The sequence below is a fragment of the Pantherophis guttatus genome, chromosome 7 (genome assembly GCF_059756535.1).
Source record: "Pantherophis guttatus breed Tessera chromosome 7, ASM5975653v1, whole genome shotgun sequence".
NCBI lineage: Eukaryota > Metazoa > Chordata > Lepidosauria > Squamata > Colubridae > Pantherophis > Pantherophis guttatus.
The window spans coordinates 40167894-40192216 of NC_142069.1; the positions used below are offsets into that span (position 1 = coordinate 40167894).

A 24323-nucleotide genomic window follows, 5' to 3' on the forward strand; every position below is an offset into this window, starting at 1 on the left:
GCTATTTATTCATATTTGTTCTCTTTTATTCTTTAAAGTTTAACAATTCATTCTTTATCTTAATATCTTTATATTTGTTTGGGGTTGGCTTTCTTCCCTTTCATCTTTTTTATTGTACAGCAATCTTTCTCCTCAAACCTACCATCTCTCTCTTTTCTTTCCTTCTTACTTTCTCTTCCCCCCCCTCTTCTTCTCCTCCCTACTTCCTCTTCCTTTCTCCTTCTCCTCTCTTCCTCCCTCTCTTACCCTCACTCCTACTCTAATTTCCCTTCCCTTCCTTCATCCCTCTCTATTGCTGTATCCTTTTATGCTAAGGTGACCAGATTTTAACATTGGTAAAGAGGGACATTGTGGGCGTGGCTTATTTTGTGGGCATGGCTAGCTGGTCATGTGACTGGGTGGGCGTAGCTAGCTGGTCATGTGACCAGTCATCGAACTTACGACTGTCTTCACATTTTATGTTTTTTGCCCTATCTTATCACCATGGTGAAGAGAAGCAGTTGTGAAATGAGTGACATGGTTGTTAAGGATGCTGCATGGGCGTAAATGTGAGGATGGTCATAAGTGTGAGGACCAGTCAAAAGTGCGAGGACCTGTCAGAAATGACTTTTTTCAGCCCTCTGGTTAGTCCTTTTGTGCATATGGACTACTCAGAGGGCTGAAAAAGTTATTTTTGATTGATCCTCGCACTTTTGTCCAGTCCTCAAACTTACGACTGTCCTCACATTTTACATTTTTGCCCTATCTTGTCATCATGGTGAAGAGAAGCAGTTGTGAAATGAGTGACATGGTTGTTAAGAATGCTGCACGGGCATAAATGTGAGGATGGTCATAAGTGTGAGGACCAGTCAAAAGTGCGAGGACCTGTCAGAAATGATTTTTTCAGCCCTCTGGTTAGTCCTTTTGTGCATATGGACTACTCAGAGGGCTGAAAAAGTTATTTTTGACTGGTCCTCACACTTTTGACCAGTCCTCGAACTTACGACTGTCCTCACATTTTACGTTTTTGCCCTATCTTGTCACCATGGTGAAGAGAAGCAGTTGTGAAATGAGTGACATGGTTGTTAAGAATACTGCACGGGCATAAATGTGAGGATGGTCATAAGTGTGAGGACCAGTCAAAAGTGTGAGGACCTGTCAGAAATGACTTTTCAGCCCTCTGAGTAGTCCCTATACACATAGCCATGGCCACCCGGTCACATGACCAGCTAGCCACGCCCACCCAGTCACATGACCAGCTAGCCATGCCCACAAAATAAGCCACGCCCACAATGTCCCTCTTTACCAATGTTAAAATCTGGTCACCTTACTCTAGGCCTAAGTGAGTTAATCTTTTATTTGCCTTGCTAAGGCACTTCACCACATGAAAATAATCGAGTGAGCCGTTTTACTATTTTTAAAAAAATAATTGTTACTATAATTTAAGTAATTATAATAAAACAAAAAGAAACAATGATACATATTTAAAATAATAAAGAAAATATAGTAATATAATAATTGAACACTTGGATAACCAAGCAATCTTGAATAACCAGATGTTCTAATATCTTAGAGCTAATATATTCAAATAAGCCATTTATAATATAAATTACTATAAAACATTTAATTCCCAATTTATTATCAAGACAAGTCTCTACTGAACTGAAAAATTATTTGGATAGCACAAGTGAAATCAATAAAGGGAAAAAAAGCTATACATATTAAACAATGCATATTGAAAAATAGTGTAAATAATGTGTAAATTATATTTCAGATTAAAATATAAATTACAGCTCACAAATTTTAGATGTCGCACAATACCATGTATAGAACAATAATCTAGAAATTATTTCTAAATAACAATGAACTGTACATCAGATTTAGTTTTTAGATTTCAAGTTATACTATACTTCAAAGCATACTCACAGTTTTACAATTCTTCCATAGAAGGGATCACACACTTTTTCCAATGTGGTTTTTAAATGCAAACAGTAAAGTCCTTGCAGCTGTTATCATATACACATTTTGAAACAATGTGTGCGTTGGTAAAAGCTGATAAAAGTATCTAAAGTTAAAAGAGAATTATCACTTTCAAAATTTGTTCCATTTCACGATGAATTAATTTCCAATATTTTGAACTTTGCAACATTGCTACCACATATGAAGAATTGTTCTACTCATTTCATTTTCAGCATTTTTGGGAAAAGCAGCTATTAATTTTAGTTATGATGTTTGGTGTAATAGACTAAGGAGGAAACATCTTATTCCAATTCTAAGTACAGCATTTGAAGTGAAGTTAATATTCTTTTTGCATAATATTTCACTAGCAGAAATATTATTTAAATTCAAAAACGTTGAATCCAGTAAATATTCAGCATTACACATGACACAATTTTGAAATTCAATCAAATCCCTCAATATTTCTCCATCTTTCTTTAATATCTGATTGCCGTGCTACTTATTTGTCAATCTTGTAAAGTAGACTAGACAAGAAACATGTTCATTCTATTTTATTGTAAGGTTACATTAACAGAATCTTGACAGTTTGAAAGTACATTTCTCCCTCTGTTCCCTTTATAACCCATGAAACTAGAGAGGATCCTTCTGAGCTGCTTGCCCACATTCCTACCGCAGGCTACCGTATTTTTCAGAGTATAAGACGCACCTTTTCCCCCCAAAAAAGAGGGTGAAAATCTGGATGCATCTTATACTCTGAATGTAGCCCCGCCCAGCTTCTCAAATGGAGGTTTCAGAGGCTGAAAAAAGCATCAGAAACAAAGCTTCAGAAAAAAAGCCTCCAAACAGAGCTTTAGAAAAAAAGTTCCAAAACAGAGCTTTAGAGGCTTTTTTTCTGAAGGTCTGTTTTGGAGGCTTTCAGAGACAGAAAAAAAAGCAAAAAAAAAAAAAAAAAAAAGCAAGGCACAGAGCTCACAACCAACCAACCTCTTGCTAAACTTCACCCCCGGGAACAGCTGATTGGGGATATTCCGGGAGGCCAATCCACCCGCCAACCAGCTTTTTTCTTATTTTCCTCCCCAAAAACTAAGGTGTGTCTTATACTCCGAAAAATATGGTAAGTTCCTTTTTATTTGATGATTGCCTTGGTTGCATCCCAAGGTCATTCCCACGTACCATTACGTTATTTGAGAATATTGGAACCAGCTGTAAAATTGAGGAAGTGCTCTGTGTAACATAAGACTTGATAAATCTTAATTTTGTTCTGCTAATAATAGAACTGGGTAATCAATATGTATTATCTTTCCAGTAAGCAAATTTCTCGATGATTCTCTCAGCATATGAGGAATATACAATATGATGAATTATAATATCATAAAAAGTCTTGAAGGAAGCACCATTTCCCAGGAAGTTAAAGGAAAAGTAACATATAAACAACACATAAATTCATAGATCTTAGAACATAATACTATATCACTGTGTATTTTTAACTAAAAATTCAAGTGATCAGCCTGGCAGAAAACTTCCACATCACACCTTCCAAAGCCATATTACAGAATAATTCCTTAGAAAATTGTAATGATTCCCTATTGTGCATTGCTTACTTCAATTAGTTTCATACTGTCAAATGCTGCTTAAAGCAACTATAGCCAGATGAAAATCAGTCAGACTATAGTTTCCTGAATATATTCATATTCATTCTGGTGAATCCAGCTGGAAACAATAAATGGAGTAAGTTATCTAGAGTAAAAATAATATATTCAAAGCATAAACATATCCATGGGTCCATCTGTGTATTTCCCTCTCAAGCTATTAATGTTTATTTTATTCCCTCTTAGCTCACCCATCTCATCCATATGGATTACAAAATTTACATATTGTATGCAGCTGGAAAAAATAGGTCAAAGTTTTTTTGCAATATTGTGGGTCCCACTTTAGGTAGAAAAGTAGTAAATGAAAGAATAATGTTAAATTATTGTTTTTATGTTGCAAAATTCTTCAGATAGGTTCATTCAGAATAAAAGTTTCATATGATTGTGTTCTTAATTTATGTAATTTACTTTCCAAACCTGGAGGAGGAAAAAAGGATAATTCTTAGCATAATATGGAATTTCATTTTTAATATGATGGCTTTAACTCTCAGAATAATAGAAGAAGTATTAAAGTCTGACATAGTAGATCAATCTGTCAGAAGACTAAATTGAGCCCAATGTTTATGACTAAAGCTATTCTTTGAGAATATTTTCAACTTCTGGCTATAGAAAAATAATAGCCCAGAAAAGAACAGATATAGAACTACTGACATTTGATTGATCTGGTATGTGTGGCATTCTAATTGGAATTCTAAAGCAGTCATGTGATACACACCAGTGCCTTCCCTTAAAAGAAATTGTGCTGAAGAACCCTAAGCTATAGGTCTAACCTAAAGTGCCCCAATAAATGGAGATATAGAAGTCTGTATCTCTTGTGTATTTTAGAGAAATTAGATTTTTGAAAGATTCAGTAAAATACAAATTTTAAAGTTTAGTGTGATCTAAGCAATATATTGGGCTGCAGATACTTCTGGGTAAGATATGAGTAGGAACGGGGCCAATTAGGAATAAGCCTGAGTAGACACGCTAGTCTAGAGCATCAAAACATCTTCCAAATCATTCTAATAATAAGATTATATGCATTAATGGGAGATGGAGCTAGGACTCAGTGACTTATGGGTGCCATACACCCTTGAAGTAGCACTGCATAGTAATATGTAAAATATATATGTTAATTTCTTTCAAAATGCCTGTTTTTATACATAGTAATACCAGATCATTTGTTCCAAATTTTCCCAAGAGTCTGTTCACTTCATTCTTCTATTGCAAATTATGGAGACCAAAGCCTATGGACATTGAGTTTAAAAGACTACGTGTAATTCCTGTAAAATAGTACCCATATCTAATTCCAATAAGAATTCCACATGGAATGCTCTGGGAAGTTATGAAACTGATAAGATGGTTTGTTCTGACAACTTCTTGAGGGAGGTGGGTGATCTAGAAACACACACACACACACACACACACACACACACAATTTGTGTAATCTACAAACTGTATTCCAATTTATATAAGTACTCTGTTGTATATCAGTACATCCCCTGATAATAAGTCCAATCGGGCTTTTGAGCACATGACAATAAGGCCAAGTGCTTATTTCAGGGTTCAAAAAATATACAAGAAAAGGTCTTATTTTGGGGAAAACAGAGTAGGATTGCATAAGGATGAAAGCAGAGATGAAACCATTGACCCCATTTCCTATTGTATTATACTGACCCATGTCCATAGCCTCCCACACACTGACAGCTAAAAAATAAACTTGTGTAAGCTCCATTTGCAAAATCAATCTCAGGAATATAGATCTATAATATTAAAGCATACAAGGAGTATATAGGATTATAGAATGCTCAAACTGCATAAGTTGCCCCTGTAATATATGGAGAACTACTTGGAAGAATTGTGAGAAACAAAAAGTCTATAGCTAAAGAAAATGGAAATAAATGAAGACAAAGAATATCACCATTGTCACTGTGATGCAATTGTTTGCATAAGGGAGCAGTTCAGCTCAAGGAAACTTACAAAGAATGATTACGCACATAATACAGGCAATCCTCAATTTACAACCACAATGAAGTCCAAAATTTATGCTGCTAAGTGAGACTGTTGTTAAGTGAATTTTGCCCCATTTTATGACCTTTCTTGGCCACATTTGTTAAATTAATCATTGTGGTAGTTAAGTTAGTAACATGCTTGTTAAGTGAATCTGGCTTCCCCATTGACTTTGCTTGTCAGAAGGTTGCAAAAGGTAATCCACATGATCCTGGGACACAGTAACCGTCATAAATATGAATAACTTGCCAAACATTTGAATTTTGATAATGGGACCACGGGGATGTTGCAGCAGGTTGTGTCAGTGTAATTATGAGCTGGGATAGCCATAACAAGAAGTCAGCCAATGGGAACTGTTTGGTGACTAAGAAACAGGATCTGTTATGAGCCAGGGGAGATGGCTCGGAGCCTGTGCGTGGCTTAGCTTCATTGAACTGAATATATAAGGATTATTATTGCTTCTGTGATTAAATTGATTCTGTACTTCTGGATTCTGAGTTCTGGTTCTGGCTTCTGCTGCATGGGTATTGTATACGTGCATCATGATTTATATTATTGTATATAAAGAAGTTTCTTTTATACATGAATCCTGCTGAATTGTTTACTTGTGTGCTGGTTGGATCGCTGCAAACTCAAACAGGTTGTAAGTGTGAAAAATGGTCACAAATCACTTTTTCCAGTGATGTGTTGTGGCCTACCAGCTGCCAGCAGAGCTGGCAGTAGATTTGGATGATGAGGAGGTTGGGGAGGAACTTGGGTCAGTTCTGGAGTCTCTGATAGATGCTCTGTGTCAGACACAGAGATAGAGCCAGGGCCATCTGACATTTCCTAGCCACTGGAGAGGTAACTGCTTTTAGAGGCTGAGATGAGTGAGGAGGAAGAACAGCTGGGACCTGTTCCAGATGTACGTATGTGCAGAGCAGTTAGGAAAGAGGGTTTTTTTCGTGACAAGGAGCCTGTTTCTTGCTTCTGCTGGGTCAGAACATGACGATGTAACTTTGAACAATCACTAAATGAACTATTGTAAGTCAAGGACTACCTATATAAAAAATATTCAAAAAATTACATAATAACAGGAATCTTTATGACTAAAGATAGAAAAGTTCAACTATAAAGAAAGAATATTTTTCTGTTCTTTCCTTTGCAGCTTCATTTTCATTTGCTCCATAAATAAATACCTTAATTGTCTCTATCCTATAATATGAGATACTTAGCATTTAGTTACGAAGAACATTTACAAACTCATATTGAAGTGATGAACATATCAGTGTCTCAAAATAAGAGCAGAAATTTCTGGTTTGAGAAATATAGGAATGAACTTCAGCAACATTTTGCCAAATCAAGACACTAAAAGGTTTGTTGCAAAAATGTTTTTCTTCAGTTTGCTATATCCTTCTCAATGAGAAAATTGCTCTGGCAAGAGCTATTTTGCCATGTCTTAAAATCAGAAAACTGACAGATTAATGTGGGGGCAGGACAAAGAGTATTGGTCTTTTCTTTCCTCTTAGAAGAAAATAGAATTCAATGATATAACCTTATACAATGTGCAACTTATCTATGTAGGCTTGGTCCATGGGAGAATAAACCTTAAAATTGCATGCAAACTTAATTTACAAGCACACATACTTTTTTGTGTGTTGCCTTTGAGTCAGTGTTAATTCCTGGGAATTGTCTAGATAAGATCTGGACTCCGACTGGGTAGATCTAGGGGGTATGACTGAGGCGGTCTTGAGAATGTTATCTGGGATGAGTTTGATCCTGTGACTCCTGATGACGTGGACAGGATTCTGGGCAGACTGAACGTGACCACATGTTTGTTGGACCCATGTCCCTCCTGGTTAGTGCTGGCTTCCCGGGAGGTGATGCGAGGCTGGCTCCAGGGGATTATAAATGCTTCATTGGGTGAGGGTGTCTTCCCCGCCACCCTGAAAGAGGCGGTGGTGAGGCCTCTCCTCAAGAAGCCTTCCCTGGATCCAGTTGTATTGGTTAATTATCATCCAGTCTCCAACCTTCGCTTCGTGGCGAAGGTTGTTGAGAGTGTGGTTGCGCAACAGCTCCCCCAGCAGCTGGATGAAACGATGTATCTGGATCCGTTCCAGTTGGGCTTCAGGCCTGGGTACAGCATGGAAACGGCACTGGTCACGTTGGTTGATGATCTCTGGAGGGCTTGGGACAGGGGTTGCTCCTCTGTCCTGGTCCTATTAGATCTCTCAGCAGCTTTTGATACATCGACCATGGTATCATGCTGCACCAGTTGGAAGAGTTGGGGGTGAGACGCACCGTACTATGGTGGTTCTCCTCCTTTCTCTCCGACCAGTCACAGTCTGTGTTGGTAGGGGGGCAGAGGTCGACCCCGAGGCCCCTCATATGTGGCGTGCCACAAGGGTCAGTCCTCTCGCCCCTTTTGTTCAACATTTATGTAAAGCCACTGGGCGAGATCATCCGTGGTTTCAGGGTGAAGTACCACCAGTATGCTGACGACACTCAGCTGTACATCTCCACCCCAGGCCACCCCAATGATGCCCTTGAAATGATGTCCTGGTGCCTGGAGGCTGTGCGGATCTGGATGGGGAGAAACAGGCTCAGGCTCAACCCATCCAAGACCGAGTGGCTGTGGTTTCCGACGCCCCAATATAGTCAGTTGGCGCCATCACTGACTATTGGGGGTGAATCGCTGGCCCCCATGGAGAGGGCTTGCAACTTGGGCGTCCTCCTGGATTCACGGCTGTCTTTAGAAGAAGATTTGACGGCCGTGACCGGGAGGATTTTTCATCAGGTCTGCCTGATTCTCCAGTTGTGTCCCTTTCTAGATCGGGACTCCTTACACACAGTCACTCATGCCCTCATCACCTCCCGCCTGGACTATTGCAACACTCTCTACATGGGGCTCCCCTTGAGGAGCACTCGGAGGCACCAACTGGCGCAGAGTGCAGCCCCGCAGGTGGTTATGGGAACGACATGGCATTCCCATGTAACACCTCTCCTGCGCGAGCTGCACTGGCTCCTGGTGGTCTTCTGGGTGCACTTCAAGGTGTTGGTTATCACCTTTAGAGCGCTCCATGGCTTAGGACCTGGTTATTTACGGGAGCGCCTGCTACCACCAATAGCCTCCCACCGGCCGGTACACTCTCATAGAGAGGGGCTCCTCTGGGTGCCGTTGGCCAAACAATGTCGACTGGCGGCCCTCAGGGGGAGAGCCTTCTCTGTGGGGGCACCTACTATCTGGAATGAGCTCCCCCCGGGAGATACGGAGGATCCCAGATCTGCGAACCTTCTGTTGCACTCTCAAGACTTTTTTATTCCATCAAGCCGGCCTGGCCTAAATCTTTCCCCTTTAAAATGTAAATTTTAATTTGTTTTTAAAATTATTGGGTGTTTTAAATTTGTCTCGGCCAAATTGTTTAATTAGGTTTTATTCTGTTTTTAAATTTTGTATTTACGTGTTTTATTCTGTGGCTGTTCACCGCCCTGAGTCCTTTGGGAGTAGGGCAGTATATAAATCCAATAAATGAAATGAAATGAAATAAGTCCCTGCAGTTTTCTTGTAAGATTTTAGAAATTTTGCCATTGCGTCCTTCCTAGGGCTGAGAGAGATGACTGATTCAAGGTCACCCAGTGGCCTCAGGTCTAAGGTGCGTCTAGAAGTCACAATCTCCTGGTTTCTAATCCTTAACCTTTACACCACACTGGCTCTTGAATCACATATACAGAATTTTTTAACAGGTACTACTAATGGTGCCTGTTATTCATTTTATACTGAGCAATTATTTGCCTTGAAATCTGTTAATAAAATAATAAGCAATTATTCTCTCTTGACCAGAAAAAAGTGATTACGTCAGTGGTGGGTTAACCCTCGATCAGGTGTACTGATAGCGGCGGCAATGGGAGGCTCTGTCTACCCACCCAGACATCTCTGTGCATGCCCATGAGCAAACCAGTAGTGGCCGAAATTGAAACCTACTACTGGATTACATGCAAATATAGAACACAGTGGAAGCAATTTGAGCTGAATCAAGTTCATATAGCAATGAACTCTTGTCACCCTGCAGTTTATTTACCAATCAAATAAACTTTTAGAATTTTCCATTAGTTTTTTCCATTTCAAATTTCTAACCTCTAAAAATTTCTAAATATATTTTGTTTAGCAGAAGAAAAAGAAAGATCAATACCTAAGCGTTCAACATCATTAAAACTCTCCCAGAAAATCAAAATCACAAAAAATTATTCACGTTCCAGTAAAATGAACACAAATTATGTGCAATTTATTAAACATTTGAAATTTGTCTACCTATGCCATTTAAATTTCCAGATTACAATAATTTAATGCACTAGCATATGATTTGCATTCCTACTAAAAGGTTTCTATTTATTTAAATTTTAAAATATAATATTTTATAATATAATATAAACAATGCTGTTTTTCCAGCTAGTTATTCTCCCTGCAAATGGGAAGACTATAAAAAATATTTGTTTTTTTCTTTTTCATCTCTAATTTAAACCCTTAAATTTAAAATCTCACAATATAATTCCTAGTATTTCCTTATATTCCCTTATTATGATCACAAATATTTTTCATTATCAACTATTCAAAATAATACAATCAAACATCTTAATAAAAATCAATTAATTATGTAGCATTACAATCATTCATTTCTTTTAACAATAAGCCAAATTATTTTATACAATACATTTCCTTAAATCTTAACTCTAATTTTCAATTACTTTGTCAAATATATGTATTTCAAATAATACAATCCAACATCTTAATAAAAATCAGTTAATTATATAGCATTACAATCATTCATTTCTTTCTGTTGTTTTTTTTCCAAATATGTTAATCTTTTCTTATTAGATGATAATAATAAGCCAAATTACTTTATACCATACATTTCCTTAAATCTTAACTCTAATTTTCAATTATTTTGTCAAATATATATATTTATACCTCTTCAACATCTTAATCATTTCTATTTTCACCACAGTCTAATTAATTCATAATACAATATCATTTCCACTTTTTTTATTAAATTGCAAAAATGCAATTAGAAATATTCTAATTATTACAATTTCCCTAGTTTCAATTAAAACTATTCCAACTGTTACAATCCCATATATTAAACTTATTCCATTATTTTATATTACTTAATTAATATCATAATCTCAACTATTATCTTTTCTAACATTCATTATTATCTATAAATCTTACTTCAATTCATATTTCAATTCTGAGTGTATACAACATATTCTTCTTTCATTTTTCTCTCTTTCTCCCATTTTTTTAATATTTTCTTCTTTTTCTTCCCCTTCTTTTTTTAAAAAAAATCCTGAACTCTTCTGTTTTGCCCTGTATTTCCCATTATTTTCCATTCCTTTTCCCTCTTTCTTATTTTCCCACTGTTAATCCCAGTGTCATCATTTAAAGTTTTTATATTCTTTCCGTTCCACCCTTTTTTCTTTCTTCATCTCTTTTCACCCTCTCTGAAATTGAATTTTATTAAAATCAGAGGTTAGGATAAAGGGTAATATTGGTCTACAAAAATTAGACAGAATAAATACTATGGCAAAAACGGAATATATAAATTGTGTTGGAAATAACTAAAAAATGTTTAAATTTGTGAACTGGCCAATACTCTGTTCAGAAAAAATACATTGTATGTTTATTTCTGTGTTTGTAAAATAAAAAGAAACTTTTAAAAAAAATATATTTGTAAGGCAGGCAATTCAAATCTAACAGATGTTTTACTTATTTCTTTATTCATAGAAATATTTGTATACTACCATTTTTTAGACTGCTTATTTTTAAACAAACAAAACATCCACAGATATGCACCACATAGCAGGTGGTGAAATCCTCCATGGTGTGCCACCAGTTTGCTGCCTGGCATGCATGGTGTGTGCCAAATGCATGCTGCACGCATGCATGCACAGTGCGTGCCCAACACATGCTGCATGCACATGCGCAGTGTACACGAAACAAATGCTTTGCGTGTAAAAAGCTAACAAAATGTTTGTACTTTTAGCACCCAAAAGCTCCACAAATAACAAGTTCTTACAAATCTTTCCGAAGGTCAGGAAGTTATGGAAATTTTGCACTTTGGAAGGTAAAGGGAGAGGTTTAAAATCTGATATGCCCCAAATTGAAACAACCAACCATTCCACTCCCCCCCCCCTTAACTGGAACTGCTCATTTAAGAAGAAACAGACCCACTATAAAACCTTGCACCCAGTCTCCAGCCCTCATTGCTAGTCTAGAGGAATACCATGGTTGATGATACAGAATACCTCTGAGAAATCAAATAAAAGTCAGAATGTCAATTATCTTCATCCTAACCCTGAAAGACTCACCAGGTTGACCAGAGTTGTTTATGTCCTATGTCAAAATCTGAAACCCGACTGGAAAGGGACAGAAACTCAATTTCCCTTAAGACCCTTTGTGACCAAAGCCCTACTTCTGTTGTGGCCCGCCAGCGGCCTGCGTGGATCGTGGCTGATCCCAACGACAAGGAGGCTGGTGTGGGGTCAGTCGCGTCAGATAGCAAGGAAGCTGAAGAGGATGTGGTGCCAGAGGCAGAGACTCAGCCTGGGCCTTCAGAACCTCCAGAGGCTCCTTCAAGTGGAGACAGCGAAGTAGAGGAGCCTCTCCTCAATGCTCGAGCACGCAGGGCTGCCAAAAGGCAGGAGTGGCTACTCAGGAGGCGGAGGTCTCCTTGAGAGTAAGGATTGAGAATAATTGGCCACTCCCTTAGCCTTAGAGTTGCCTATTTGAGCGGACAATCCACTTTTTTCACATTATGTTCTCTATTTTTTTTCACAAAATAGTGGACATTTTTTTTATTCAAAAGCTTTATGATGAAATGGTACGTAATCTAAAGCTGTACAGTCTAAGAGAATAAGGATAGGAGAATAGCGTTTTGTCTTTTTTTTCATAAGTTAGAATGAGACAAAGATCGAATATCCATTGAACTCGATTCTCCGAAAAAATTAATGATGAGATTAAAATAAAAATATATTATAAAATTATGTACAGTTCACATTTTTAAAATGTATTGTAGCTTGTGTCAACTGCCCTAAAATGGCGTCGAGTGATGAGAGTGACAGCGGCGAGATTTCGAATTCTTTAAAACGAAAGAGAGGAATGTGCAAATACACCAAAGACTGGGAAGCTACTTTTGCATGGATTACCAACAACGAAACCAACAGAACAAATACGACGGCCTACTGTAAATTGTCAGAAATTGTTCACAATTGAATATAATGGTATAAAAGCTGTCACACAGCATGCAAGCACAAAAAATCATTTAGATAAGGAGAAAATATCTTCCAGCAACAAGCAAATCAATTCGTTTTTCATTGTTAAAAACTCCTCTTTCAGTGAGAAAGTGACTGTAGCTGAAATGGCTGAAACTTACCATGGGATCAAACACCATATTTCTTTCCTGGCTCAAGATTGCGGTATTAAGTTAATGAAGCAAATTTTTGATGATTCAGAAATTGTAAAAAAGATGTCTTGTGGAAGAACCAAATCATCAGCTATTGTCAATGACGTTTTGTATCCTTTTTCTATTGAGTTGGTTCTCTCTCTTTTTTTTAATTGAAAAAGTTTTCAAATACAAATTTCCCCCCTTTTTTTCCCCTCTCCCTCCCCCTCCCTAACCCCCCCTCCCCACCCATCCCCCCTGTGACTTCTTCATAACAAAAAAAAAACCTAATTCATAACAGATTACTTACTCCCTCCTCTAAATATTAACCTTTACTTACTAAAAATATTATTAATATTATAACATCCCCCTTTATCCATACATTTCAGAAAAGAGAAAAGAAAGGAAAAAAAAAAGACATTATACTATGACATTATAGAATAACTTCTCCACTTTAAAACTATACAATAAGTCCTACTTTAACATTTAATCTTCTATATATATATTACTATAACATTTCAAAGCGGCCTTCCCCATAAAATCTAGTTTAACATTTATTCCACTCTATCCATTTCCTCCACTCCCCTAAATATATCACTTAAAAATCCCTTTTCTTAGACTAATCAATCTATTAACTAGCTTATTCACCCACTATCATGCAAAATTACCATACACAACATTTCTTAATATCTTTGATTCACTGCCCACACTACTTAAAAACATATGTCTATATTTTCCATTATATCTAAATAAAAAAAAAGAAAAGACAATGACTTTAAATTTATAATCCATATAATATCTTCTTTGAGGTCTTTCCACTGGATTGGTAGAACCAACATCCATAATTGGGTAACATAGCTTGCTGGTGCAACAGTTTATTCAGGATCTTCAATCATATCTGCCCCCATCAGTAGTAAATATCTTCTTATATGTATAAAAGTAAAAACAACCACCCGAGTGACATTATAATTATATTCCATATAGTAATAATTGTGGGTTTCATCAGGATTATTAATTCCCATCATCGTAGTGGGTAACAACCCGATCTTCTGCATGCCCCAGCATACTTCTCTTGCCTTGTGATTCAAGATAATATAATATGTTTATCAACACAAAAAGAAATTCCAAAATGGATAATTCAAATCCATCAGTTTAAGGCTCGTTTCACGTCCCCAAATTACGGCCATGCAGAGATCTGCCACAATCCTCAGGATGATATTAACCAATACGTCGCCTCTTCTGTGTTTACACATAATCATTCATATTTTAAAGTCACTGGCTTCACTGTTGCCTGATTTAGAAATTTCTATTTTTATGCCACCTATTTCTTTTTTTCTTTTCTTTTTGTGGGTTTGGTTTCCATCCTGGTTTCCTTTCTACAAATTGTGTATCATCTGGTTGGTTTTTATTCTGCTTTGTAGATTGGTCTTGTTGGTTTTGTTTTTGTATCTCATGTTTCTTTTTTATCCCTTGTATATCCCCTAATTGGTTTCCATGCTTATCCTTGCCTTGATAAGTCATCACATTAAGGTTAGATGCCACTTCTCTCAAATTTGTAGATAGTCCAGCTGGGGTATCCAATAAATCCAAAGGCAATTCATCTGGTACAGTCTCTGTGATTCGATATTTTACCTTTATTTCCGGCTCCTTCTGCTTATCCTGTATTATACCTGAAGATGTTAAGTTCATTTTCAACCTATTTTGATAAAATTCTTCCGCTCTTTCAACAGTATTTAGCTGATATCTTTCTCCTTGGTATCTAAATATAATACCAACTGGGGCGTCCCAACTGAATGGGATATTTCTCTTTTTTAACTCATTCACCAGAAAACCAAATTTCTTCCTTTCCATCAATATCTTAGGTGGGAGTTCCTTGTAAATCCAAATCTTTCTTCCATACAATTGCAAATTAGAATTGAAGGAATTTTGCACGATATTATTCCTAATTTCTTTATCTGTAAAATAAATCACCACATCTCTAGGCAATTGCCTTTGCTTGGCAATCCAGGAGTTGATTCGATAAACTCTGTCAATCCTACAAAACACTTTGTCAGGTTGAACCTTTAGAATCCCAGCTAGAAATTCAGAAGATATTTTCCTTAAATCATCTCTATTATTTTCCTGCAAACCTCTTAATCTTATCGCATATTCTGTGAAATTATATTGTACCATTAAAATCTCTTTTTCAATCTTCTGTTGCAGATTTTCTGCATTACCATACTTTTGATCAGCATCCATTTTAGGTTTTTCTTCTAAGCTATTATCCTGAGTGTTTGTCAAATCATTTTCAATTTTTTGAATTCTATTGTCCAATTTATCTTGAATTTCTTCCATTTTAGACTCTAGTACATTAGTATTTGTGTCCAACTGTATCATAAATTCTGTAAAACCATTAGCCACTTTTGAGAGTTTTTTCTCCAAAAAATCAAACTTAGATTTCACCAATTCTTTAATTTCCTGCTTAAATTTTTCAAGTTGCTGATTCACAATCTCCTCCCTTCTTTCAATCTCCTCTATAAAAAATTCTATTATATTAAAATCAGGTTTCTGAGACTGAAGAGTTAAGACTTGTTCCTTTAAGTTGTTGGTGGGGGAATCCCCCCCCTTCTTGTTTATCTGACTTTATGAGTCTCAGTGCCATGTTTCCGCCCAGGCAGGCTTTGTTAAAAAAAAGCAAGAAAGAAAAAAAAAAGACTTCTTTCCAATCAACAACAATATCAGGGTTAGGGTTAGGGTTAGGGAAAAAAAAGAGAAAAAGACACAGGAGCGAAGTTTTGTCTACAAATGTAGCCAGTGGTATTTATTCCGCTACATTGTAGTAATAAAAAACGGAAGGACTTTCCCTTTCAGCCTCTCCTCCAGCCGACGCCATTTTAAAAGGCTTTTTTTCCTCTTTCTTTTCCTCCTCTCTCTTAAGTAATTTTTTAAAAAATCAGTAAAATACTTGCAGTTCAGTATTACAGGTCCAGCTCACATTTTCTTTGAGTAGTCTGTTAAATTTGCAGGCTTGCTTTTGACGCCTGGCTCTGCATCAGCAGAGGTCTCCCAAAGCCCGCAGCAGCGGCTGGGGATACGGGGCATCTCATCCGCTCCGTCCCAAAAGTAAAGGAAAAACTTTTGGGACTCCGCGGAGAGTTCTACCCACCCCTGCCGGCTCTATCTCCGTTTCCTCATGGAAACGGAGTTTTTTCGAGCCGCCGTTCCGTTGTGAAGGCGGCTCTGACAGGCGATGGAAGCTGACGATCCCAAAGGAACGTCTGGCAGCGACAAACAGCAAACCGGAAGTCTATTGAGTTGGTTCTCAATGATCTTAAAACTGGAATTCCATTTTTTCTCTCCACTGACACATCAAACAAGGGAAATCGCAAAATGTATCCCGTTGTTGCACAATATTTTACTTGTGAAGAAGGACTGTGTGTGAAAATTTTAGGCTTTTATGAGGATTCTTTCGAAGATTCTACATCAATAAAAAATCAGCTGTGTCGAGTTCTTAGTGATAACGAATTGGAATTGGCATGTGATCTTCACATTATCATGTGTAAGCTGCGTGATTCTTTGCAAAAAAAATACGATGAGCAGTTTTTTGGAATGAAAGTTTTATTTGCCTTACGTAAAAAAACATTTGCCTGAGAATGCCGTGCAAAAGTTCAAAAAAGAAGCCATCAACGTGTATCAAAGAGCCATTGCTTACCTAGAAAAGTGGTATAATTTTACCGATTCAGTATATGAGACGCTAAGTTGTTTCAATCTAATTGATCGCAATAATACTCCAACTTTAGAAGAAATGATGAACATCTGGTTATTATCACCATGGCGAGAAGAACTTCCACCCAACACTCTCTTCAATGAAATTTCTGCCTTAGAAGAAGTTTATGTTCATCTGCAGGGCGATTCATCCCTTGATAAGTGGACATACTTTTTCAAGAAAGAGCCAGCTCCGAGTTTACTGAAACTGTTCCAGTATTGTGCATCAATTCCGGTATCAAATGCAAATGTTGAATGAATTTTCAGCATCATGGGAAATTTGTGGACTGACGAATGTAACTGATTGCTTGTACCATCAGTTCGAAGTGAACTTTGTATATTTTTTAATATTTCTCAATGTTGTACTGAAATTAAAGAATTATTCCTTAAACACAAAGAATTGATCAAAGCTGCGCAGTCAAATAAAAAATACACACGACAGCAAAGTAAAATGTAATTTAATATTTTACATATTATTATAATATATTTGATGTTTAGAATTTTAAGTAAAGTTTTGAAGTGATTATTTTAATACGTGTTAAAATGTTTGTAAGAAAATATATAATTTAATTGTATTTTTTTTTTACTACTTAACCCCCCCCTTCCCCGCTTGTCCGCTATTTTTTGGAAGCAGGCCTGGCAACCCTACTTAGCCTATTTAAGTCGCACACAGTTAGTAATTTCTTGCTGGAAACAACTTGTAATTATCATCAGAACATTTTTGGAAAAGTCTTATCATATCTTGTTTTCTGGGCTGGTTGCCAACCTTTGCTGGACTTTGGTTTATTCTTGCTACTTAATAAATTTGATAAGGACCGTTAGTGTGTGTCAATATCCTCCAGAATCCGGAGCTGGGGCAGAATAATTACCTTCTTCAAAGCATCCCCAAAAAGCAAATGTGTGAAATGGTTAGATTGAGTTATTCAAAGATTCCTCCCTTAAAGATTCATTTGCCATTTCTCAAATGCAGCCACACACATACATAGATGCACAAATAGTTCAGGGAGCATAAATCCAAGATGACAATGCTCATGCACAAAAGCCCCTAATCTTAACTTCTCTGAAAACTTAAAAAAAAAAAAACCCTCTTTTTTCCTCACATGATGCTGTCTGAGTCATTCTGCTACATCCAGTCAAAATGATATTCAACTTTGACTGAATGCAAGTGATTTTATCTATGAAGAATTACACAAACATATCATAGCAAACTACAGGAAGATACTCAAGTAGTCCTCCTTAAAAAGGACACATAGTCTTAAATTAAATTGCTGGATGAAAGTCAGCATATGTAATAAGCATGAATTGAAAATTATTTACCACACTTCTCACTACAGTTTACTTCTTTTCTTTTCCTTCAATATCCAGGGTTTCTTTTATGTGCATTTTTTAGCTACACACACACATACACAGTTATTTTTTAAATAACTTTCATTGTTTATTAACCTGCATTGTTATTTTTTTTAAAATTGTGAAAGAATTGAGTAGTGTTATTAATTAACAGGCAACTCCCTACATGTCTGAAACAATCTGAAACAGATTGTTGGCAACTGGCCTTCAATTGGGCCATAATTAAATGAACAAATTAATTATTGGTGAACTGTGAACGCTCTGCTATAATTTGGCTTTCACTTACACACACTTCTGGATATACAGGTAATCCACAACTTGTAACCACAATTAATATCATATCAGTTACAAAGCAAATGGCTGTAAATCAAAAACTATGTGTATTATTAAGAAAATGTATTTTGGGACTCTGAAGAAGGTTCTTCTTCATATCTATTGGGACTTCACTCTTAAATTTGCCTTTTCATTTTTCTTTTTAAATATCAAAGTAGAGATGTCACAACTGCCATGCTGCGCTTCGCTACATGCCAGTGTCTGCCATGAGTAATGGGGGGGAGGGAGCTGCAGGCTGGGTGCAAGGGGGGCTAAATTCAAAGGAATCAAAAGCACTCAGTGTGCCATCCCATGAGACCCACTGGCAGCTCCAAGGTCACATCATGGAATGCAACACCATCTTGCCTGCTAGCATAGGGACTGTTACCAAAACAACTTGTTTGAATGTAATTAGATGAACATAGATAATCAAGGCAGGTGGGGAAGAAAGGGAAAAAGTTAACCATATGGTTTGGGGGCAAAAAATCAGAATTTTTTCGCAATGCTGTAACCAGTCTGGCTATACAGTAAAGTGTATTCTTTGTAGCCATGGCCTCGAGAGTCTTTCTTTGCTCCTGACCGACTGGGACAGCTGACAAGAGATCCTTGTCTTATGTTCTTTATATTTGGTGTCCCATCTTCTTATCTTTGGTCACAAAGTGGACCTATGTTCCATACATTGATGAAAATATTTGGATAACAACAATAATACTTTCATAGCATTTTCATATGTTCAACATTTTCACAAGCATTATCTAACTATACAAACTTTAGAGGAATTATTATTCTCATTAGTGAAAGTGGAGAATTAAACGTGGATATGAAATACAGTTTTCCTCAAGGACACCTAATAAATTCATCACATAGAGAAGATTTATTAAAAAGTTCAAAAACCTCAGATATTTTGATGAGAAGTTTCTTCCATTCTATGTATTTCTTATCTCTGACTCCTTCAAGTCAAGAAGTGCACTCCCTGGCTTTTTAAAGATTGAAAAATCTGTGAAAGATCCCTTAGCCACCCTATTATTTTTCCAAAGAAAATGCTACTTCCCTAGTTACTCCTGGATTTATTTTCCTCTCTGGAAGAAAAAATAATTCTTATTTGTTTTTACTAACATAATTTTCTTCAGGGTAAAACCTCCAAATTAATTCCAAGTTGATATTCTTTTATACCCCTGATCTATCTAAACCAATTCTACAAGCATTTACACACTCAAGGATGCACATCAATCATCATACTGGGCATTCCTTGGATGTAATGGCTGCTTATTATGACTCATAACATCTGTGATTAAGTGGTGGCATGAGTCATTCTTATTAAAGCAGGGGTGCCAAGCTCGCGGCATGTGGGCTGGATGCATCACGTGCTGGCCACACCCAACCCCGTTTTAGCAAAGGGAGAAAAAGTTGTGATACGTCACGTGATGACATGTCATCGCGAATTTGACACACCTGTGTTAAAGACTCGCATACATTAAATTCACTTCTGCAATTATTTAAAGGTTATCTACTAGTTATTTATCTACTAGATATGTGTTTGGTTTCCTTAGTAAAGAAAAATTGTGAAACTAAATATGCATATGGCTTTGTTTTTTATACATTTAATAACCATCTGGCTTGAGAAAAGTTGCCAGTGGCAGTCAGGAATCTATTACTAACATGTACTGACTGTGAGTTTTGTTGGTCTAAGATTAGACTTTTCCTTACAATATCCTTAAACCCTTTTTAATGCATATGACCGTACCCAAGCATAGTGATAATGACAGGGCAAACAAAAAATTCAGAGCCAGAAAAATGTGCTTCTTTTTGCTGCATAACAGAAGGTCAGTCTATTTTTAATTCATTCAACTTTTCATTTCCCTAATCATAACCTTATTTATGGTTATTGACATATCACATTGTATCTTAAAAATGCCTGATTAGAAATTTATAGTATGGGCCAAAAATGACTTATAATAGATTCTGTAGATGAGTGATTGGATGGATGGATGGATGGATGGATGGATGGATGGATGGATGGATGTTACTCATTCAGTTTCTCAATTTTCTTTATTTTAAAAGAGAAAATAAATGAAGCAAAGTTTCTTCTGAATTGTATATGTTATTTTTTCCATAATCCCTTCGGAAAAATATTTCTTTTTTACGTGATATTATCAAAAAGTTATTAGTTACCATTCTAGCCTGAAATGACAGGTTGATGGTGGCTGAGACAAAAGATTTATCAGTGAAGACCATGTATTGTCATTGTGGCTGTACAAAGGTAAGGAATAGGTGCCTCCTTTCGAAGCATATGTGGCAGAGCTAAAGAAGCAGGGACTCTACCAATCCGGATATTTGGTAAGGTTCATCCAGGTAGATATACTAGGACCTAATCATAGCTGATAACAGTTGATAACAGTAACAGAGTTGGAAGGGACCTTCGAAGTCATCTAGTTCAACCCCCTGCTCACGCAGGAGACCTGTAGTAGACCTGCCGAACAGCCGACTTTTCTGATTGACAAGTGTCTTAGCCACTGAGCCACCTAGTCAGCTAAAGCAGTAGGAGAAGTTAAAATCTGGAAAATCTTAAAATGGCTTCATTTCTAGCTTGTTAATGCACAAGAGTCTTGGTGGCGCAGCAGATTAAAACACAGTTAAGTAACACCAGCTGCCTGCAATTACTGCAAGTTCAAATCTCACCAGGCTCAAGGTTGACTCAGCCTTCCATCCTTTTGAGGTAGGTAAAATGAGGACCCGGATTGTGGGGGCAATAAGCTGACTTTGTATAAAAAAGAACACTGCTTGGGGGGGCCCCGAAAGCCCTATTAAGCAGGTATATTCAAAAGTATGAAGGCTATTGCTTAAACGCATTGTAAGCTGCCCTGAGTCTCCAGAAAAGGGCGGCATATAAATCGAACCAATAAATAAATAAGAGTCAAGTATCTGAGGCCTGAAATGTAGAAAAGCCCTTATGCTTGTGTTCACAAGGGATGGGCCTTCTCCACATCCTGAAGAGGACTCGCAAAAAAGAGCCAACTTTTTCCAGAATGAGTCCTCTAGAATTGTCCCTATAGTGTCACAAAAATGAGGGTTTAAAAATATAAGAATGAAATAACACAATGCAGGGAATGGACTTTAAACATGGAAGCAAACAGCATATTTTGATAATTGATTATAAAGTTCATGGAAATGGGAAGTTAGAAATAATTCTATATTCAATGCATGTTAATATTAAAGCTACTTAATATTAGTCTTTTCTCCTGAAATATAACATCATTTTTTTACTTTATAGCTTCCCCAAATATATATTTGTATGCAGTTTTCACAATTGTTTTTATAACATCCTCAAATTTGACTTTTTTCCTGTATAATGTTTCGTATAATAAATGCTTCGAGGTGGTTTATTGTGCTATAAAGGATTCCATTTTGCATCACCATTTCATAAAAAAGGAAAATTAATTAATTAATTAATACATTTCCTTGAAACCCATACATTTCAGTGGGGGAAAATGAATAAAAGTGTTCTTGCAACTAAAATCAGGAAGAGTCAAGTCAGTGAAAATGCATGTGGTTATAGTAGAAATTTAAACTTTTAATTTAAGCTGCTAGTTTTTTTCTTTGAAAAGATCACAGACAATAATAAGGAGGGATGGGGGGTGGGAAATGGGGAAAAATTGATATTTGTAAAACTTTTTCAATAAAATAATAATAATAATAATAAGATGTTATATTTTACATTAAGTTATGTATGATAGGGAGCTTCATTTAATTTGACTGAATTTGTTAGAATATTTACCCTGCATATAGGACTGAAATATATGTGTACTCAGAAATGCTGATACAATAAGAAAGTCTGGTTGCCAATTGAACAATAAGTTGCCATAATATCAATACGGATAGTATCAATAAATACCTCAGACTAACACTGATAACATCTGCCAACCCACATTGGACCAGCATGGCAGGTTATGGTCTGTTCCTTCCAGAATCAATAACTCACATTCATAACAGAGGAAAACTATTATATATTCTGACTATATGAAACCAGCCTCTCCAAACTCAGACTAGACGTGATGCTACAAAAGCTGGTTAATTTTTTTAAAATGTTAATATGAGAACCAGACATGCATATACATATTTTTAAACTGAAATAGTATTAACTCCAATTAAATGGGTTAGGAATGTAAAATAAACTTCATGTCTAGTTTTGACGGTATATATTACTGCTAGTAAAATCTGTTGATATCCATAACCGTGCAATACAATATGCTCAAGAGAGAAATATATGCAAAATGAAAATGGGTAACATATTTTATTTGATTTACTATGAGCTTTCCCATGTATATCCAGGTGGCAAAAATTGGCATTCTTGAGGTTTTCCTGAAATAAACCCCTTATGACTGATTAAAATGTAGATGAGCTTCATAAACCTCTGTAATTTGAAAGGTCTGATTTACTGATGCAGTTGCCTTCCATCTGCTTCAGGTGTGAAGTGGAAATATTTCATATTATAAAATAAATTTAATTTGGATTCAGAAGTTATTTCCTAAGATACACGTTTTTGCTAAATAATTCACTAAGCTAAGCATTTTTTGCTTTGTTTAGAGGTTTTACAATTCTATGTGTAGAAGCCTAAGATAGGCTGGTGACAAATATATTCCGGTTTTTGAAATCTCTCTCTCCTGCCTTGGCTATTAGTGAAAGTTTATAGTATGGGACAGGGAATTGAAATGGTGCCATGAATAGATTGATTTGTTTCCCAGCAAAGTATTTGCAATGTAATATAGACTGGAACAGCAATGCAGGCCCTGTATAGTTATAAAATGATATCATGCAATCAAAATTTGGAGGCCAGCTGAGGTCATTTACCCAACAATAACTTATATTCTATAGTCATCCAAGCAACTTGCCAAAATAACAATGACGAGGATAGGCTTTGTACCATTTTGACAATAAGGGAGGTGATGGTATTATGATGCTACATGTCACTAGTGGTGAAATAGCCTGATTATATGCGACTCTTCTAGCTCTTGTATTCCAAGTTCTGCTTCCTTCGAAATGAAGAGAGTTATATCTGGAATCTTGATACTTCATTAATGCTGACTTTTGCCAGTGTGAATTCATGGCTGGTTATTTACAGATACACTACAAGTGGTCTTTACTTACCAATTGCTTCATTTAACAACCATTCAAAGTTACGATGGTATAAAACTATGCTTTGCAACAATCCTTCTATTTATGACCATACAGTATCCTGCAGTCACATGATTTTCATTTGGCAACTTGCAATTGGTATGTATTTATGACAATTGTAGTGTCCTGTGGTCATGTGGTCGCCATTTGTTTGCTTCCAAACTAGATTCTGACAAGCAGTAGTAATGGAGAAGTCAGCCAATAAAATTACAAGTTGTCATCAGGTGATGTTTCATTTAACAACTGCAATGATTCACTTAGTGACAAAATGGGAAGTGACATTGTGAGCTTGCTATAGTCATATGATTTTCTGCTTAGTGATCATGGAAGTTGTCAGCTCCAGTCGTGGTCACTAAGCGAAGACTACATGCATTTAAGTTGAAATCTTAGATTTGTTTATGAATAAACAAAGTAATCTTAACCATTTTCTCAACCTCAGTATTCCTATTATGCAATATTATTATTATTATTATTATTATTATTATTATTATTAATTTTTATTTATTTAAAACAGTACATCAAACAAAAAAGAAATAGTCAAACAAATGATCGCGACAGAAACTTTACATGATATTTATGCTTTCTACGGTATGTAGGCTTCAGTCAAATTTAACAAATATTAAACATAGTCCTGGTTATACTTGACTTTTTGGGTGTCTGTTGTTCAACCAAACATACCATTTGTCCCAACATTGGAAATATACGGAGTCCTTTTGATCTCACAATGCTTTAGTCAGTCTGTCGGCTTCCGCAT

General features: G+C 36.4%; 1 protein-coding gene and 1 long non-coding RNA gene across 2 annotated transcripts in view; one reads left to right on the forward strand and one right to left on the reverse strand.

Moving 5' to 3' along the window:
• Positions 1-24323, forward strand: part of MGAT4C (MGAT4 family member C) — a 360127-nt gene that overhangs the window by 70857 nt on the left and 264947 nt on the right. The gene's annotated exons all lie outside the window — the stretch shown is intronic.
• LOC132712598 (uncharacterized) overlaps positions 1-24323 on the reverse strand; it is a 38206-nt gene that overhangs the window by 6029 nt on the left and 7854 nt on the right. Inside the window, exon 2 of the long non-coding RNA XR_009623242.2 lies at positions 1906-2044. This is a non-coding gene — a long non-coding RNA (uncharacterized LOC132712598). The remainder of the gene's footprint in view (positions 1-1905; positions 2045-24323) is intronic.